The 15014-nt window shown below is 44.4% G+C and overlaps 1 long non-coding RNA gene across 1 annotated transcript; it reads left to right on the forward strand.

The window, feature by feature from the left end:
* The first annotated feature begins 8121 nt into the window (after positions 1-8121).
* LOC145530046 (uncharacterized) lies at positions 8122-14637 on the forward strand. The gene is made up of 3 exons (XR_014071441.1): positions 8122-8803; positions 12827-12870; positions 12997-14637. It is a non-coding gene; the product is annotated as an uncharacterized LOC145530046 (long non-coding RNA).
* The last annotated feature ends 377 nt before the right edge of the window (positions 14638-15014 follow it).

Consider the following 15014-nt stretch of genomic DNA (forward strand, 5'->3'; position numbering starts at 1 on the left):
TCCCTGAGGAGTCGACTCTTTTCATAGAGAATCTAGAAACAGATTGGAGACCTTGCAGAAAACAATTTGGAATTCTCTGTCATATGATGCATAAGGGATAGATTTTAATAACTGTCTAGAAAAGTGGATAGCAAACAGTATTGTTTGGCTTAAGAAAGTTTTACTTCGCAAGCACTCTCATAAGTAATATTATTTTCAAATTTCTATACAGTGTCATTACCTCAGATAAAAGGTACCTGGTGATATCTAGAATGGGTACTTGTATTTCCAGGAGTATTGGCCACCAAATTCATTAACAACGCAATGGAACTTCCTTCTCCTCCTTATCAGTCTTTCAAGAGAGTCATTCACTCCTTTGCTGTTCTACAGTTTTAAACTGTTTAATGGTTCCAAACTTCCAAACTCTGAATACAGTGGTGGTGGTGGTTTAGTCACCAAGTCATGTCTGACTCTCGCGACCCCACGGGCTGTAGCCCACCAGGCTCCTTTGTCCATGGGATTCTCCAGGCAAGAATACTGGAGTGGGCTGCCATTTCCTCCTGCAGGGGATCTTCCTGACCCAGGGATCGAACCCGGGTCTCCTGCATTGCAGGAAGATTCTTTACCGACTGAGTTATGAGGGAAGCCACTGAATACAGTACTGCATTTAAATGGAGTAGAATGTCTAGTTTGTTTTAATAGAATAGCCTTTCAATGAATAACTTCCTTTCAAAGACCAATCTTCCTCATCACCCAGGCTCAATAGCTCAGAAGTACTCTGGAATCTATCTCCAGGCCTTTGTTCTCTAATTCAGCTCCTTAGCAAGTTCTATTAATTCTTTCTTTGTAACATTTCTAGAGTCTAGCACTTAATTTCCATCTTTCCCCCTGCAGCTCTTGTTCAGGCCTCTACAATCTCATACCCAGACTATTACAATAAACTTTTAACTACACTGTCTCCATTTTTACCTTCCTCTAACCCCAATTATACAATATAAAATTAATCTTCCTTAAAATATCAATTTTGTCCAATAGATGCTTCCATTAAAACCATCTATGTTTCCAGTGCCTATAGATAAAGTTATAACACTGCATTCTAACCCTGTGATGGATTTTTCCTGAGTCGACTCAGCTGATCTGGAACTACATTTCCCACCTCCGTTCCCCAAAGGGTCCAGGTTAGGGTTTCCCACAAGAGAAGTTTGCATGATATTTGGAAGGAGAAGTGGAGGCAGCCATCTGTTATGCTCTGAAGGTCAAAGTAGGCCCCACTGTGGTAGCTCACAATCGGGTCTCCAGGCTCCCGGCCTGGCCTGCTGCCCTGGCTGCTGCCCATTCTTATCTTTCAGTCTCTCCAAGTTCAGAGCCACGTGTATGTGCAGCTCGGAAGCAAAGGGTTTCTGTTCTGCAGGCCACCAGGGTCATTGAGCATGAAGTGGTAAGTGACCACTTCAAGGGGTCAACTTTGTTCCTGAAGGCTTTGTTTTTCACTCATGGGTTCCCAGTCGCCCTTGCCCTTTCCTAGGTTCTATTCAGCTTTTCATCCGGATTCCAGCCTCTGATCTATGTAGACCTTCAGACCCAATCTGATGATAGGCAATAGCCAGTCTCACATAGATCTGTCCACCAGCTTCCACAATTGCCTGAGGCCATCAAAAGCTAGGAGAGGGCCAGGAACAGAGTTTCCCTCACAGCTTCAGAAGGAACTAACCCTGCCGACACCTTGATTTTGAACTTCTAGCCTCCAGAACTGCGTGACCATCAGTTCAATTCAGTTCAATCGATCAGTCATGTCCAACTCTTTGCAACCCCATAGACTGCAGCACACAAGGCTTCCCTGTCCATCACCAGCTCTCGGAGTTTACTCAAATTCATGTCCATTGAGTCAGTGATGCCATCCAACCATCTCATCCTCTGTCATCCCCTTCCCCTCCCACCTACAATCTTTCCCAGCATCAGGGTCTTTTCCAATGAGTCAGTTCTTCACATCAGGTGGCCAAAGTATTGGAGTTTCAGCTTCAGCATCAGTCCTTCCAATGAATATTCATGACTGATTTCCTTTAGGATTGACTAGCTTGATCTCCTTGCTGTCCAAGGGACTCTCAAAATTCTTCTCCAACACCACAATTCAAGAGCATCAATTCTTCGGTGCTCAGTTTTCTTTATGGTCCAACTCTCACATCCATACATGACTACTGGAAAAACCATAGATTTGACTAGATGGACTTTTGTCAGCAAAGTGATGTCTCTGCTTTTTAATATGCTGTCTAGGCTGGTCAAAACTTTTCTTCCGAGGAACAAGCATCTTTTAATTTCATGGCTGCAGAAACTATCTGCAGTGATTTTGGAGCCCCCCAAAATAAAGTCTGACACTGTTTCCACTGTTTCCCATCTATTTGTCACGAAATCATGGGACCAGATGCCATGACTTTAGTTTTCTGAATGTTGAGCTGTAAGCCAACTTTTTCACTCTCCTCTTTCACCTTCCTCAAAAGGCTCTTCTTCTTCACTTTCTTCCATAAGGGTAATGTCATCTGCATATCTGAGGTTATTGATGTTTCTCCCGGCAATCTTGATTCCATCTTGTGCTTCATCCAGTCCAGCATTTCTCACGATGTACTCTGCATATAAGTGAAATAAGCAGGGTGACAATATACAGTCTTGACTCCTTTCCCTATTTGGAACCAATCTGTTTTTTGTTCCATGTCCAGTTCTAACTGTTGCTTCTTGACTTGCATACAGATTTCTCAGGAGGCAGGTCAGGTGGTCTGGTATTCCCATCTCTTTCAGAATTTTCCACAGTTTATTGTGATCCACACAGTCAAAGGCTTTGGCATAGTCAATAAAGCAGAAATAGATATTTTTCTGGAGCTCTCTTGCTTTTTCGATGATGCAACAGATGTTGGCAATTTGATCTCTGGTTCCTCTGCCTTTTCTAAATCCAGCTTGAACATCTGGAAGTTCACAGTTCACGTACTGTTGAAGCCTGGCTTGGAGAATTTTGAGCATTACTTTGCTAGCATGTGAGATGAGCACAATTGTGCGATAGTTTGAGCATTCTGAACATACAGTTATGCAATGTGAGCCACCCAGTTTGTGGTCCTCTTTTCCAGAAGCCCCAGGGACTAAGACAACCCCTTGAGACATCTTTTCCAATGAGGGGGTCTCCATATTGCTAGAGATCTCCCAGGACCTTGTACCCTCTACTTTTGGAAAAGAAAAAGAACTGACAGTTTGTGAAAGTACCAGACTCTGTATTAGATGCTCTGCATTCCTCATTCCAATTAACCCTCAGACAGCCCCTAGGAGGTATATATTACTATCTTTATTTTAGAAATGAGCACATAGTGGGACTTCCCTGATGATCCAGTGGTTAAGAATCTGTCTTGCAATACAGGGGCTTCCCAGATGGTTCAGTGGTAAAGAATCTGCCTGCCAATGCAGAAGACACAGGTTCGATCCCTAGATCGGGAAGATCTCCTGGAGAAGGAAATGGCACCCCATTCTGGTATTAGTGCGTGGAGAATTCCACGGACAGAGGAACCTGGCGGGCTACAGTCCATGGGGTCTCAAAGAGTCAGACACAACTTAGTGACTCTGTACACATGCACACTAGCAATACAGGGGACTCAGGTTCAATCCCTGATCTGAGAACGAAGATCCTACATGCTACGCACCGCAACTACTGAGCCTGCTAGTCTGCGTCCTCTGAAGCCTGAGCGCCACAGCAAGAGAATTTCTGTGCAGCAACAAAATCATGTGATACAGCAAAGATCCCGGGTCCACAACTAAGACCTGATGTAGTCAAATAAATAAATATTAGAGGAGAGGAAGAAAGAAAGAAATGAGCACATAGAAACATTAAATACTTGCCCAGGGTAAGTGACAGAGGTGAAATTCAAACCCACGTCTAACTCCAGAGGCAAAGCTTTTTCCATGATTTCATTCTTCCCCCCTTTCCTTGAAAGAGCAGATAGTACAAACTTTGAAACCCTCCTGTCCTCTGACGTTTCTCAGTTGTTCTATGTTTCCCAAAAGAGACCCACGGAGTTGCAAGAAAAACTGACAGGCAGAGTCTTCGCTTAACAAAGCTCAGTCCCTACCCTCTGGTGCCTCGGCCCCATGTACTTCCCTATTTTGTAGAAATATTCAAGGAAATCTGAGCTAATTAGACTGAACCTAGAGAATGTCAGGAAGAAACGGAAAAAAGGATTTACAGGATGTCCTTAAAGTTTTTATGATTTTCAAGTGTAAATGAAATACAAAGTGTGACAACAAAATATTGCTTAGGAGAGAGCCCTTGGGGGATCTGCTTTAATGAATAAATAAGTATGTTTTGAAATTAGCTTTCTATTGTCTATAGTAAATCCCCCATATGAGCTTGAAAGTAGTTGCTTTCTAATTCATGAAAAGAATTTCCCTCTATTGTTTTGCTTACCCTGTTGGAAGGATGGTGCTTATAGAGAACCTCAATTCAGGGAAGGCCACTGGTGCAAAATCCGCCAGTCTGAGCCAAAGTCAGAGGGCAGAGGTCTAGCCCAGGGAGGGCCCCGGGCCCAGAGAGTCAGGTGACCTGGCATTCTTGGATCCAGAGAAGCTCATATGTGGGCCCTCCTGCAAATGAGTTCCTCAGAGAAGACTTCCTGACTTATGTAGACTTTGTTGTTAAAACCAAAGAGCCCTTGACTTACTGTATAGCTCAGGGAACTTTTTCAGTGCTCTGTGCAAGCGTGCGTGCGTGCTAAGTCACTTCAGTTGTGTCTGTCTCTTTGCGACACTATAGACTATGGCCCACCAGGCTCCTCTGTCCATGGGATTCACCATACCCTTCTCCAGGGGATTTTCCCGACCCAGGGATCAAACTTGCATCTCTTATGTCTCTTGGATTGGCAGGCAGGTTCTTTACCATTAGCGCCACCTGGGAAGCCCATTCAGTGCTCTGCCATGACCTAAATGGGACGGAAATCCAAAAAAGAGGGGATATATGTATACGTATGGCTGATGCACTTTGCTGCACAGTAGAAACTAACACAGCACTGTAAATCAACTATACTCCAATAAAAACTAATTTTAAAAAGATCAATCAGGGGAGGGAGGTGGGAGGAGGGTTCAGGATGGGGAACACATGTAGACCCATGGCTGATTCATGTCAATGTATGGCAAAAACTACTACAATATTGTAAAGTAATTGGCCCCCAACTAAAATAAATAAATTTATTAAAAAATAAAAAATAAAAAGATCAATCAGTCAATAAAAATGAGGAGCCTTTGACTTGATGTGTTGGAATGCTTGGCCCCAGGTTCCTATACATAACTCTTGACCTGAACACCTCAATCTGGCTCACTACCTCATGCTGAATGTTTTCTGCTTGCCCCTCAACCCCACCCCAACCTGATCCATTATCCACTCTGCTCTACATCCCAATCCTAAAGAACTCTAAGAACTGCATCTTTGACCTCCTATCTTCTGGCTTCCATTTGGGCTCATCAACATTTGGAGCATTTATTACCTTAGATTCCTCAACACTGAGCCAAGACACATCGGTAAATGCTTTCCTCCAGCAAAGGCCAGAGTTGCTTTCTGGAAGCCCCACCCCTGCAGTTATACTTCTGACCCGGTCCTTTTAGGCTTTGCCTCCCCTTGCTTCTCTAGGCTTATCAGTGGTGGTGTGTGTGTGTGTGTGTGTGTGTGTGTGTGTTAGTCGCTAAGTCATGTCCAACTCTTTGCAGCTCCACAGACTGTAGCCTCCCAGGCTCCTCTGTGGAATTTCCCAGGCAAGAATACTAGAGTGGGTTGCTATTTCCTCCTCTAGGAGATCTTCCCAACCCAGGGATCAAATCCACATCTCCTGCATTGGTATGCATTGGTAGATGGGTTCTTTACCAGCTGAGCCACCTAGGAAGCCCTGGCAGTGGTGATAGTTTCCTGTTATTGCTAAACTGCTGTCTTCCTCATCTTCTACCCATTCCTTTGGTTCTGCCTACAACTTTGCAAGTATTTTCTTCAGGAACTCTTGGGTGGACCATTTGCTTTTCTGCTGGGACCCTGATAGAAATGTTACTGCATGTCCAGTATCTAACATTTTGGAAAATAGTAGATACTCCATAAAAATTTGTTGGCAGAAAAAAAAACAGAGGATGATGGATGGGGAATAGATTGTGCTTCAAAGAGGGAGTAACTTTACTCTCCCGTCACTGTCTCCCCAGTAACGCTTGCCCTCCACTCCTTTCTTCAATTTTTTTGCCTCTTCAACCTTTGGTTTATGATCTTGTCCCCAAGAGTCCCCAGGAAAAGAGAACTGAGAGGACAATGATCTAGCCACAGTTACCCATCCCCACCCCCAAAAAGAACTAGAATTGAAAACTTGGAGCATTCACATACCTAGTTCCCCAAGTCAGTGTTTGGATTCTGCCTAAAATGTCAGTGGAAAAATGCGACATAAGTGGATGGTGAGATGGGAGACGTCTGTGGATGAAAGTCAGCGAACTGATAAATTAGCAGTACATCCCATCTGGCATGAAGAAGCCACAACAGAGAATAAAGCAGGCTTGTGGAGGGGAATTATGGATTCATATACACTGTGCCAGAGAGGTTCTCATTTGGCATTTTAACGTGCTGACAAGCTGTGCAGAAAGGCCGTCTCATTTTCAGGGCCCATAATGAAATGATAAAGGAGTGGTCAGTTGCCCTGGGCCCTTCTTTAGGAAAAGCCACAAATGCTGAATTGGTACATCTGCACAGGGAAAGGGGCCTAAATACTAGGACATACGAAGTTTGTTACCAGGGATTGGAGCTAATCAGCAGTGAAAACCAAGAGGACTGTGTTCAGTTGGAGCTTCTGGTCCTTATATGTGAGAGACAGGGGGATGCTGGCTTAACTATGAACAGAAAGTTTGACCTTCATTTCTTTTTATCCTCGGTGGCTCAGATGGTAAAGAATCCACTTGCAGTGCAAGAGACCCAGGTTCAATCTTTGGGTCAGGAAGATCCCCCGGAGACGGGAATGGCAACCCACTTCAATATTCTTGCCTGGAGAATCCCATGGACAGAGGAGCCTGGTGGGCTATATAGTCTATGGGGTCACCAATAATAGGACACAACTGAGTGACTAACACTCTCTTTATTTTCATGTTTATATAAATACAAAAAGCTTATATCAACCTCCTTGTATTAAAGTACGGACATTTTCTGAGGCTTTCCAAAGAAAATCTCTGTGATTTTCAACCCCCCTTCCCCGTATCTTTTTATTTATTGGCTTATTTTTTATTATTTTTTGGCTGTGCTGCTGCACAGCAAGCGGGATCTTAGTTCCCTGACCGGGAGTCAAACCCATGCCCCCTGCAGTGGAAGCCCGGAATCTTAACCCCTGGACCACCAGTGAAGTCCCTCTTTTGGGGTTTTGCTCCATTTGCTGTAAGTATTTGTGGAACATCAAGACTGTTCCAGGCCCTCCAGATAGATCAGCATTCCCGGAGATGCCAGCGGGGAGGAGAGGACTACCTTCGGCTTATCATCCACCTGGAGCAGGGCCACATTTGGGAGGAAGCCGAGCCTGAGTCCAAATTCTGGCTCTTCATGGTTAACTAGCTGTGTGACCTTCACCTCTCCATGTCTCGGTCCCCACATGACTCCGGTGGGGATAATCCCTGCATCACAGCATTGTTGGGAGGATTAAGTTAGGCAGCACGTGCTGGCACCCAGAATAGTCCCGGGCTCTTAGTAGGCCCTCAATAAGCGGTGTCTGTAAGAGTCGCTGGCCGCCAAGCGTCCCTGCATTAGTTGACCACAAAGACCGTGGCGCGGGCGCAGGATGAAATAAATCACTTTTGTTTTCCCTGTCCGGACAAAAGAAGTCCCCTGGCTCTCGTTGCGTATAAAGCAGCCAAAACAGACTGAGTCCTAAGAGCCCCCTTTGTCCTGACAGAGGCCTCATTTGTCGGACCCAAATGCTGCCCTGGCAGTCCTGGACGCCTGTGCCACTGCTACAAATCTGTTTGGGTTGGAGCACCCCCAGTTCACTGCTGTGATGCGTCCAAGCTCCCGGGCTCGCCAGGCGCAGCTGTGAATTCATTCAGAGTGGCCCTGCCCACGGGGCTCCGGTCACCGCCGGCTTTAAATCCTGAGAATCAGCAATTCATTTTGATGACTTCGCTCCTCTCTGGGTTGAGGTGGCCCAGGGGCCCTGGCCTGCCAGGGGGTCAGATGACTTCTGGAGAGGATTTCTGGGTTCCAGGAACAAACATCCTTGGTGTAGGAAGTGAGGGGACGTGGCAGGATTCCTCTTGGAGCCTGTGCTAGGAGAAGGACACTGCTTTTGCTTTGTAAGTTGTTAGAGGGAAAAGAGGAGAACTTTTGACAGAGTTTGGTACAGGAATTCAGGTGGTGCTAACAGTAAAGAATTCACCTGCCAATGCAAGAGCCACAAGAGATGCGGGTTCGATCCCTGGGTCTGGAAGACCCCCTGGAAGAGGGCATGGCACCCCACTCCTGTATTCTTGCCTGGAGAATCCCATGGACAGAGGAGCCTGGCGGGTTACAGTCCATGGGGCCGCAAAGAATCAGACACAACTGAGCCACTGAACGTAGCACAGTTCCTCGTTCTGTTCAGATGAACTGCAAACCCGAAGACAAGGATACAGGAAGCTATTATAACTTCTCAGGCTGTAAGCACAGACCCAGGGACTGGCGTGTGGATGGGTTATCCACATGGGCCTCACAGTCATGCCCATGTCTCCCAGGGAATTACTATTTCGACTCTCCTCCTTGGACAGGGGTGAACAATCAGCACGATCAGGACCATGAATCTACAGACCTTCACTCCAAGTGAGCTCATGAGCTGTCTTTTTTAATATATTTTTATAATTTCCCTTTTTATTTCTAATTGTGGTAAAATACATATAAAGTTTAGCATCTTAACCATTCTGAGTGTATGTATAGTTCAGTCGTATTTAACACTTTCACACTGTTGTGCAGCCAGTCTCCAGAGCTCTTTTCATCTTGCAAAACTGAAACTCTATTTGTTGTTGTTGTTGTTCAGTTGCTAAGTCATGTCCAACTCTTTGTGACCCCATGGACTGCAGCACACCAGGCTTCCCTGCCCTTCACTGTCTCCTGGAGTTTGCTCAAACTCTTGTCCATTGAGTCGGTGATGCCATCCAACCATCTCATCTCTGTCACCCCCTTCTCCTCTTGTCCTCAATCTTTCCCAGCATTAGAGTCTTTTCCAATGAGTTGGCTCTTTGCATCAGGTGGGCCAAAATATTAGAGCTTCTGTTTCAGAATGAGTCCTTCCAATGAATATTCAAGGTTGATTTTCTTTAGGATTGACTGGTTTGATCTCCTTGCCTGTCCAAAGGACTCTCAAAAGCCTTCTCCAATACCACAGTTCAAAAGCATCATTTCTTCGGGGCTCAGCCTTCTGTATGGTCCAACTCTCACATCTGTACCTGACTACTGGAAAAACCATAACTTTGATTATACAGACCATTGTTGGCAAAGTGATGAAACTCTATACCCATTAAATAATAACGTCCCATCTCTGCCTCCCCCAGCCCCTGAACCAACATTTTACTTTTCTGTCTCTATCAATTTGATTACTCTAGACACCTCATATAAGTGGAATCATACAGTGTTTGTCTTTTTGTGACTGGTGTATTTCACTTAGCCTAATGTCCTCAAGATTCATCTAGGTTGCAGCTCGTGTCAGAATTTCTTCCTTTCTAAGCCTGAATGATACGACAAGTTGCCTTTTTTTTGGCTGTGCTGGGTCTTCATTGCAGCACATGGGCTCTTTGTTGCTTTGCACAGGCTTTCTCTAGTTGCAGCACATGGACTCTAGAGTTTGGGCTTAGTTGCCCTGAGTCATGTAGGATTTTGATTCCTGGACCAGAGATCAAACCTGGATTCTTAACCACTGGACCACCAAGGAAGTCCCACAAGTCATCTTTTTTATTTACAGTCCTCTTAGGGATCCTTACAATATGAGGGAGAGCATTGGAAGGACTAATACTGAAACCAAAGCTCCAATACTTTTGGCCACCTGATAGCAAGGGCCAACTCATTGGAAAAGACCCTGATGCTGGGAAGGATGGAGGGCAGGAGAAGAAGGGGATGACAGAGGATGAGATGGTTAGATGGCATCACTGATGCAATGGACATGAGTTTGAGCAAACTCTGGGAGATAGTGAAGGACAGGGAAGCCTGGTGTGCTGCAGTCCATGGGGTCAAAGTCAGACAAGACTTAGCATCTGAACAACGACAAAGGCTGGGTGGGGAAGACCACTTAGGGTCTGAAGTTTCATAAAGCCTACAGAGATTGAATCTTTGTATGGATATATTACCATCACTTATATTCAATATCCACTGTCACATGCTGCCCATCAAGTAATTAATGCATGTTGATTGCTGATGGTGTAGAGAGCCTTGGGTCATACCTCATCCTCTGTACTGAGTTCTGAGGAAGACCAGGTCTTGCTTTCCAGGGGAGAGGGAAGCCCAACCATACCACACAGCTCTGACACGCGTCAGTGGTGAGTTCCTTGATGAGTCACTTCACCACCGTGACTTTGGTATTTTCATTTGGTATCAAATGAAGATGATATTAGGGTTTCCCAGGTGGCACTAGTGGGTAAAGAATCTGCCTGCCAATGCAGCAGACATAAGAGACTAGGGTTTGAACCCTGGGTCAGGAAGATACCCCGGGGGAGGACTTGGCAATCTACTCCAGTATTTTTGCCTGGAGAATCCCACTGTCAGAGGAGCATGGTGGGCCAAGTCCATGGGGTCACAAATAGTCGGGCATGGCTAAGCACTAGTGAACTCTCCTTAAGTTGGGTGGGGATTAAAGGAAAGAGTACACACAAAAGCACCAAGCATGGTGCTGGGTCAGTTTTCAACAAATGGACATTAAATATTAGCACAAAGCAAACTAAAGATGAGATTCTTCCCCTCACCAAACAGAGAACCCAGAGTGGCCAGTGGCTCTGGTACTTTTAGAGTTATCCCTCTGAGAGTCACATCCATGAATACACAGTCTGACAGTGAATTTCCAGGGAATTCTTGAATCTCATGATGTCCATTCATGGATTGGGAGCAACAAGATTAGGGATCTGGAATCTAGACAGCAAAAGAAAAAACATTCACAGACAATGCAGATGATGTTTCACACAGTGTGAAGAAATAAAAAGCAGTTTAGCGCTGTTTAGTGATAAAGAGATACCAGTTGTTGTTGTTCAGTTGCTAAGTCATGTCCAACTCTTTGTGACCCCATGGACTGCAGCACACCAGGCTTCCCTGTCCTTCACCATCTCCCAGAGTTTGCTCAAACTCATGTCCATTGAGTGGATGGTGCCATCCTACCATCTCATCCTCTGCCGCCCTCTTCTCTTTTTGCCTTCAATCTTTCCAAGAATCAGGAGATACTGAGTTAAAGAGTCAGGTGAATCCAATCAGAAACACTACAGATGTTCAGAAATTTCCCAAGAATTCAGCGCTTCCTTTTCTTTCTACTATGAGTGGTTGCTCTTTCACTCACCACCCTTTGAAAGCACTTATCCTCTTGGTAGCCACAAGATGTAGATTTTTTTAAAACTATTTTATTTATTTATTTAGCTGCTACCCAGCCTTAGTTGCGGCTCACAGAATTTTTTGTGGCTTATGGGATCTAGTTCTCTGACCAGGGATCAAACCCAGGCCCCCTGCATCAGGAGCATGAAGTCTGAGTCACTGGACCACTAGGGACGAGCCTTCACAATGTGATACTTCTTGCTGTCTGTCTTGTGGCTTGGTGGATTCACTTTCCAGTCCAGCCTTTATGCCTTCTTCCTGGTGTTACACACTTGGAGAGCCCATCTGTAGCCGAGTGCCTCTCCCAAGGCCTCACAAACACAACTCTTTCAATGAGATTGTGGATGGAAAATCACTCTTGGGATTGTTTTACACTTTCAGATACACCACTGTCCCATGAGGTTCCCAACTAATGTAAGATCACTCCATAGGTGTCTCCACAGATGCTTGGTGAACAGACATGGCCTTGTGTTTCAAGGGGATTTGTTTTTATGGGCTCAGATGGCTTAGCTCTAAAATCCAGCTACCATCCTCTGCCTCACTGAGTTATCTTTTTAAAGTTGGGGGTTGGGATAACAATGGCTGGCACCATCAGTTGCCTGCCTGCCTGCCACCCTGGACTGTTCTCCAGCCAACTCGGGGCATGGGCATCGCATAAGCACTTCTACAGGTGTTACCAGTCATTTCAAATCCACTTCTAATGGCACCGTTTCAACTGCTGTTATAGATACCATTTCTGCACCTTGCCCTCCATGGCCTAGTGTGAGCATTTTACTAAATTTCAGTATCCTTGTAATCACTGCTTCAAGCGTAGCATTAAAAATTTATATGGTAACAAAAAGCCTCTTGTCTAAGCAAGTAGAGGAAAAACATATAGGGAGTCTAATCTTCTAATTGCCTAGGAACTGGCAGGTTATTCAACTCTCCAATTAGAGAGCTTTTGATTTAAGTCAAGGAGCAAATCTATTAAATCTGATACCTTAGAATGGTTTGAGTAGCCATACTGTTATAAACTACTTTAAAATGGCAGTAATCCGAAGAATCCAGGGTAAGATAAGAAACAAATCTACTCACACTGCCAGAACAAATAGCACAACTGGCCCCTAATATGTCAACCTTCCAAATCCAAAGCCATGCAAAAGATAGCGTCGATCAAAAGGATTTCTACTCTCTTTCCTCCCATCGTCTTAATGCCAATTCTTCCCAGTGGCAAGAAGAATAAGGCTGGCTCTATGTTTCATTTGACTTTGTTTTTAAACTGCACTTTCCCCCTCATTACAGGAAGTATTCATGCTCCACGGAGAAAGCTTGGGGGACAACACAAGGTAAACGTCACTTAAGATCTCATTTGCCAGCAACAGTCAAAAATAAGTATTTTAATATATGACTTTCCTTTCTTTTACATTTACATTTGGAAAATTTTTTACAAAAACTATGCACTGAACTTCCAGATGTTCAAGCTGGTTTTAGAAAAGGCAGAGGAACCAGAGATCAAATTGCCAACATCCGCTGGATCATCGAAAAAGCAAGAGAGTTTCAGAAAAACATCTATTTCTGCTTCATTGACTATGCCAAAGCCTTTGACTGTGTGGACCACAACAAACTGTGGAAAATTCTGAAAGAGATGGGAATACCAGACCGTCTGACCTGTCTCTTGAGAAACCTGTATGCAGGTCAGGAAGCAACAGTTAGAACTGGACATGGAACAACAGACCAGTTCCAAATCGGAAAAGGAGTATGTCAAGGCTGTATATTGTCACCCTGCTTATTTAACTTATATGCAGAGTACATCATGAGAAATGCTGGGCTGGAAGAAGAACAAGCTGGAATCAAGATTGCCGGGAGAAATATCAATAACCTCAGATATGCAGATGACACCACCCTTATGGCAGAAAGTGAAGAAGAACTAAAAAGCCTCTTGATGAAGGTGAAAGAGGAGAGTGAAAAAGTTGGCTTAAAGCTCAACATTCAGAAAACTAAGATCATGGCATCTGGTCCCATCACTTCATGGGAAATAGATGGGGAAACAGTGGAAACAGTGTCAGACTTTATCTTTGGGGGCTCCAAAATCACTGCAGATGGTGATTGTAGCCATGAAATTAAAAGACGCTTACTCCTTGGAAGGAAAGTTAGGACCAACCTAGATAGCATATTAAAAAGCAGAGACATTACTTTGTCCACAAAGGTCCATCTAGTCAAGCCTATGGTTTTTCCAGCAGTCATGTATGGATGTGAGAGTTGGACTGTGAAGAAAGCTGAGCGCCTAAGAATTGATGCTTTTGAACTGTGTGTTGGAGAAGACTCTTGAGAGTGCCTTGGACTGCAAGGAGATCCAACCTGTCCATCCTAAAGGAGATGACCCCTGGGTGTTCATTGGTAGGACTGATGTTGAAGCTGAAACTCCAATACTTTGGTCACCTCGTGCGAAGAGTTGATTCATTTGAAAAGACCCTGATGCTGGGAAGGATTGGGGGCAGGAGGAGAAGGGGATGACAGAGGATGAGATGGCTGGATGACATCACCAACTTGATGGACATGAGTTTGGGTAAACTCCGGGAGTTGGTGATGGACAGGGAGGCCTGGTGTGCTGCGATTCATGGGGTCACAAAGAGTTGCACACGACTGAGCGACTGAACTGAACTGAACTGAACTGAACTGATGCACTGCTACACAAGGCCTTTTGGTCTACTGGTCTATTTATTTCATTTAGCAACAGATTATATTTCCATAACAATAGAAAGTCTCCTGAGTATGTTGCCTAATGGCTACATTCAGCTCAGTCTTTTGCATGTACTGTAATCCCCTCGAGTTAGATGTTTAGTACATTACAATGCTTTTCTGTCATAAATAAGGCTTTGATGGATATCTTTATAGGAACACCTTTAACTTCATCAATCCCAGAAGTGTAATTCCTATCACTAACATAAACACACACTTTTAATCTTAGACAATCTTCAAGTTCTTCTTTTGATTTTATGTATCATTCATTTCACCACCAAAAAATAGCACAAATGTGGATACAAGACAAAAGGAACAAACATGCCTCCCTCAGACCCAGAGACATCAAACATTAAAGTTGTTTGCTAAAGAAACTTGCAGAGGACGGACTAGAGATGAGCTATTTTCTGAAAAGCCCACCAGAGAAAAATGAATTATCTCCTGATGCTAATGGGGAGATTCAAGAGGAGTAACCAAAACACGATTTGAAACACAAATTTCAAATTGAATTTCCAACACATCCAAAAGTAAATGCCATGAGGAAGGTAACGCAGTTAGGAAAGGCACAGGTACACAGAACAGAAGCAGTGCATTATTTCCAGTGAGTAAATTGCAGCAATATGTGTGGATTAAGTTGTCGAAGATAAAAAGGTTGGGATGTGTAGGGTATAGTTCGGGCGAGGCAGAAGAGGAAAGATGACCTCAACGGAAGTAGGTTACCTTTATTCAGGCAAGGAGGGGTGACAGTCGG

This window comes from Giraffa tippelskirchi, chromosome 12 (assembly GCF_054371585.1).
Source record: "Giraffa tippelskirchi isolate mGirTip1 chromosome 12, T2T-mGirTip1v1.2.pri, whole genome shotgun sequence".
Classification (NCBI taxonomy): domain Eukaryota; kingdom Metazoa; phylum Chordata; class Mammalia; order Artiodactyla; family Giraffidae; genus Giraffa; species Giraffa tippelskirchi.